Source organism: Bombus bifarius, unplaced genomic scaffold (genome assembly GCF_011952205.1).
Source record: "Bombus bifarius isolate JDL3187 unplaced genomic scaffold, Bbif_JDL3187 scf7180000009316, whole genome shotgun sequence".
Taxonomy (NCBI): domain Eukaryota; kingdom Metazoa; phylum Arthropoda; class Insecta; order Hymenoptera; family Apidae; genus Bombus; species Bombus bifarius.
In genome coordinates, this window is record NW_022885039.1 from 56,132 (window position 1) to 61,845 (window position 5,714).

Sequence of the window (5,714 nt, forward strand, 5' to 3'; positions counted from 1 at the left end):
ACGTATTACGTTATAACGTTATAAAATATAACGTAATACGTTCTAACGTCACACCATATAACGTAATACGTTATAACGTCATACAATATAACGTAATACGTTATAACTTCATACCATATAACCTAATACGTTATAACGGCATACCATATAACGTAATACGTTATAACGGCATACCATATAACGTATTATATTTCTGTTAACCGACTGAACAGTTTACAGTTATTCATCTGTTTTCGAGACGCCGCGCACACACATACATCCACACGCTGATATTCACTTACAAGTATCTCTACTACACATTTAACCCAGTCCAACACAGAAAATTATACATATCTCAACAAATGTTATAAATTAATAGTTTAGACGTTATAAATTAATTGCTTATATGTTATATATTAATGGCTTAAATGTTATAAATTAATAGCTTAAATATTGTAAATTAATTTCTCAAGTATTGTAAATTAATGGCTTAGACGTTATAAATTACTAGTTACAATGTTGTTATTTGATATTTTTTTTTATTTACCTTATATTTAAATTCTTCTTGGATGTTCACTGTCCGGAATTTCAGGCACGAAAGAGCTCGCGCGCGACTTCCGCGTTCCTTATATATCTTGACAAGGTGTCGAGATGTCAATCAAACGTTAACGATCTCTTGACATAGGAAAGGACGGGTTTTCCATTATAACAAAATCAAATTGAACAATTTTAATCGTAATTTTTAATTTTTATCGTAAATTGACGCCTTCGACGATTTAATACGGTATCCATTTTTATCATTTTAACAGTTTCTACAAACTGAGACTAAATTCACACCTCCTTGATACTAGTTTTCGACTATCAATTAGTTTGAACAAAAAGGGAAAAGAGCCTAACGGCAGTCGATGACGTTACTGTGAAATATGTTATGGTATTTAAGTAATCAGCCAGATAAAATTCATATTAATCATTATATTATATTATCGATATTCGTTCATTTACTCGTGTTAATTACAAAATAAAATGTTCTCTTTTCTTGAATAACACCTACATCACCGTCTGCGATATTTAAATTTCTTATTTAATGCTTATTTAAAAGTCAGGTACCTTTTTAATTCCTCTCAAGTCAAAAGAGTAAATTTACTCGTTATAGTTGTAACATAAAATGGCTATTTTCTTCAATACCACTTGCATCGCTGTACGTGATACAAATATTAATTATGTATCGAATAATATGTACCAATTGGCTGTAATCGCGGTTAGGTATTTCTTCGTCTGATCTATCAAGAGATCTATTAGGCTATTAGCGAAACACTTATTGATTCCTCAAAGATGTATCTTAACTTAAATCTTAAAGATTAACTAAATGATTATATTTGATTAGTATTCGACAGTGTCTATCATATTCAGCCATCTTCTTTTATAATTGATACTGCTCGGATCAATTATTTTATAATAAATTGCAGATTATGCCACGGTATATTATAAGATATTTGTCTATAGCTCCTTTTTTCTAATTCATTGATTTTATTAGTAGTCTCGTTGGTTTTTCCTGTGAGTATCTGCTGTACGTACATTTCCATTATGCTCAGATTTTTAACATCGTTGTACGAATATGTGCGTGTTCTAGCAGTAAACATTGGTTTCGTTAAAATGAATGTAAGTAAACTTGGAATTATAATTGTAATTGACAACGATGACGATTAAGAACGTGGTTACACTTAATCGTGTGCATGATATTATCAGAAATTGTGATTGTAATTAACAATAATTCAAACAAAATTCAAAGAATTGAAATACGATATATCACCTATTTATATGCTTCAACACCTTCTTTCTTTTTTTCTTCTACGTGGAGAAATCCTCATGGACACTCCGCTGCATTCTGGAGAATTAGTGGAGTAGTTCCAGACTCCTACTGACAAAAACTCCACGGTGGCCAACCTACACGTTTGGCAGCAGTGCCCGAGACCTCTTGGAAATTACTGCCGGTACACTCCCCGCGTCTTCTCGTTAGGCCTATCCTATGAACTAACTAACTAAATGTGGCGTTAGGGGAGACGATTGTCCTCCCCCCCCCCCAAAGTAGGCCTACCCAAATTTCAATTAAAAGTGAGTGTGTTAAGAAGTTATAAATACCCTGTTTCGAGGAAAGTTTTTTCTTTTTGGCGCAGAGCGCTTGTCACGCAGGAGAAGCCGCCAGTAACGAAAGGCTTAACCCGCCACGACACCCGATCGGGTCTGCGACGTGTGATTGTTTACGCCATGAGTTCTTAAGCCACGTCGCCATCTACGTAGCCACTGACAAGTCAGAATTTACCAGCCCCACCGACTTGGAGGAGGAGTTGACACTTGGCACTACTGGGCGTGAACAGTGCAATGATACCACTAGCACCTTTGGGACCCAACATGCCTAGGTATCCCTAATAACAGCGGAGATTCGTGGAATTCAATATTTAACCTCGAGCATTAAAAGTTCTAACTCCATTGGATTTGACAGGGTCCAGGATTAACACAATGCAAATCAGCTGATGTGCGCTGTATAAAGCAGCCAATATGGAGTACAATGCGCATCGAACTGCCTCTGTATCCCGAATAGCAGCGGAGATTCGTTGAATTGAATATTTAGCCTGGAGCATTACAAATTCTAATTGCATTGGATTAGACAGGGAAAAGAGATGACATAGTGCAAACCGACTGAAGTGCGCTGTATAAAGCAGCCAATGTGGAGTACAACGCGCATCGAGCTGCCTATGTATCCTGAGTAGCAGCGGAGATTCGTAGAATTCAATATTTAGCCTTGAGCATTAAAAATTCTAACTGCATCGGATTTGACAGGCAAAAGAGATGACATAGTGCAAACCGACTGATGTGCGCTGTGTAAAGCAGCAAATGTGGAGTACAACGCGTATCGAATTGTCGAAATTTGTCCAATAGCAGCGGAGATTCGTAGAATTGAATATTTAGCCTTGAGCATTAAAAATTATAATTGCATCGGATTTGACAGGAAAAGAGTGAACATAGCGCAAACCAGATGATGTGCGTTGTATTTGGCATCAAACGTGGAGTATAACGCGCATCGAATTGTCTACATATCCTCAATAGAAGCGGAGATTCGTTCAATTACATATTTAATCTTCAATATTGATAGCTGTGGTTGCATTGGATTTTACTTATACTATATAACGTAATGCGTTATAGCGTTATACTGTATAACGTAATACTATATTACTGAATGTACTCTATTACGTGAAGGCTGCCAACTTAATACGCGGCGCTTCGTTCCGCAGTTCGTTTACTTTCTTGACCAGCGACTTCTTCAGAACTCTCTGGTTGCGATTCCTACTGACGACTGGTTACGGGCAACTGCTGTGTTGACCCACTTGCCTCCCTTTCTATTCTTACCATATCCCCACTCTACCTGTCTTAATATCCGTCCGCGATCATGGTAACGTTCGCCTTCTGCTCAGCATGTGAAGGAACGGCAAAACGTAATATGATATAACGTAATTCAATTTAACGGAATACGTTATAATGTAATGTATTATAACGTAATACTATATCTCGTAATCGTAATGGCAGTCGCCTACCCCGTCCAAGAACTCCTCGAACGCTGTCCATTCGCTGTTGGGCGACACATATACGGCCACTACCACCATTCCTGACCATTCGACCGCTGCGTATCCTTTGCCGCGCTCCAGCGGATCCCTGTGGGCGGACGATGCCGGCGCTGATGTCCAGGTGACAGCCGTCTGTATCTCCGGCGCAGTCCGGAGCGTCCAGGACTCTGTATGGCTCGGCCACCACCGCTAGGGCAACCGTGCTCTCCAGAATGGTTTGGAAAAGCAGGTCTTGACTGTCCCAGATTGTTCTGGAGGGTGCGCACCCTTAATCTTAATCACCTAAGTTCATGGCTTCAATCGCCGCTTCCTCCGCTCCAACCTCCTTGCTCGCGGCTTTAGGAGTCAGCGATTTCCTGCCGCCATCCTTCCTTGTTACCGTTTTCTACCGCGGACCCATCGGTCGACGGTATGGTTCTGTACAAAGAGAAACTTAGAAACGAATTAATCGTCCTGCGTAATGTCTATCGTGATCGTGATGTATGTGAAACTTTCCAAAGTGTCTAATTAGTCGTCATTTGAAGTTGATTTTGAGTTGATAGGGCGAGCCTGTAATTCAATGTTTCCCCTTGACAAAAGAAATTGTATTTTGATGTTACTAGCGGGTCCAGCCGTTGATACATGTTAATCGACGTTACGATCGAACCGGCCGCGGGCCATCGTTCGATAGATCTGTCGCGGCACTCGACAACAAATACCGCCACTAACTAATACCGGACAACGGTAGCGCAGTGGTTAGCGCCTTAGGTTACGAACGTTCGGGACTCGGATTCGGATCCCGGCGCCCGTAGTCCGATTTTTCTTCCACGCATCTAAATTAGAAAAATATAGCAGTACCCCAGCAGCGACATCTACAGCCAGCAGCTACAATTATTACAGACAACATAGACGCCTCAGATCGAATTAAGATCTATTTGCAGATGCTTCGATGAGAAATTATCCAAATGTTTTTCAATAGCTTTTCTACCCCTCCAACATCATTTTTGCCGATTGAAAGTATAAAATCGTACACGAACGTACCATTTCTCCCTTCTTATTAAAATATTATACTATTGTATCATTAAAATGTTGAAACGTTAAAATATAAAATTTCTTTCATCGAGGCATTAAGGTACAACCTGTTATCGTTCTTTTGTTAAGATCTCTTCGATAGAAAAAATGAAGCTTCTACATCTTTTATTTCATCGACAAAACGTTGTTTTAATTGAATTGTTGAGGTTCTTTTGATCAAAATGATACCGAACTTGAAAGTAACCCCGAAAAGTTCGATTAGACGCATAGTTCGATTAGCTACGTTGGAGATGGACTTTCTTCGGACATGACATTCTGAGATTGAATACGCGAGGCTTCTTTTCGCTCTAACATATACAACTTCCATCGTTTGCGAATTAGTCCAAGTTGATGCAGGCACCGCTACGAGGGTGTAATTAATTTCTAATTTCAATATCGTGTTATATCTCAGTTGCTTTCTGTGTTCCTTATTGTTACGTTCGATGTATATAGAACGTATAACCCCAAATCAGGTACTTGCCGTCAATTTGTAAACAGTGATTGTTAACAAATTTTAAAATATGATGTAGAAGAAAATGTTCATCACGTTAAAAATGAAAATTGCCGGACAAAATAGAAGAAAGGCCTCGATGTAACAATATAGATAATTGCATTGTAATGACAATTCTGCCCGAGCAGTCGAGATAAACAGGTGCGAGTAAATGTGCTCCAGTGTTAGTGCGATAAATAGTGAATTTAGGAGGTTAAAACGTTAACGAACACTGTCACATGGTAAAAGTTTCAAAATGCAACAACCAATACCGCCGCCAAACAAAAAAGGGTGACATGTTTCATAAATGAAGCTACAAATACGTTAAGCAGAAAACAACCAATTAACAAAGAACAGGAAAGCCTATAAAAGGAATGGAAACGTTGCAAAAGCAGGAAGAAAACAGCTACAATAACGAACTATCCTATCAAGATGAAAACTGGAAGGTAGCAACAGCTCACAAAAGGCGTAAAATAATCCTAAATACAAGCGCTATAAAAGTTCCCGATACAGAAATGCACCAGTGGCTACAGGACATCCCACTCCGAAATTCTTTCAGCTCACTGATAAAAGAC

At 38.9% G+C, this 5,714-nt stretch overlaps 1 long non-coding RNA gene across 1 annotated transcript; it reads right to left on the minus strand.

Annotated features, from left to right (window-relative positions):
• Positions 1-993: 993 nt before the first annotated feature.
• LOC117215018 lies at positions 994-5,708 on the minus strand. Its single transcript, XR_004489002.1, has 3 exons — positions 3,570-5,708; positions 1,790-2,402; positions 994-1,605 (listed from the first exon to the last, which is right to left on the minus strand). It is a non-coding gene; the product is annotated as an uncharacterized LOC117215018 (long non-coding RNA).
• Positions 5,709-5,714: the final 6 nt, after the last annotated feature.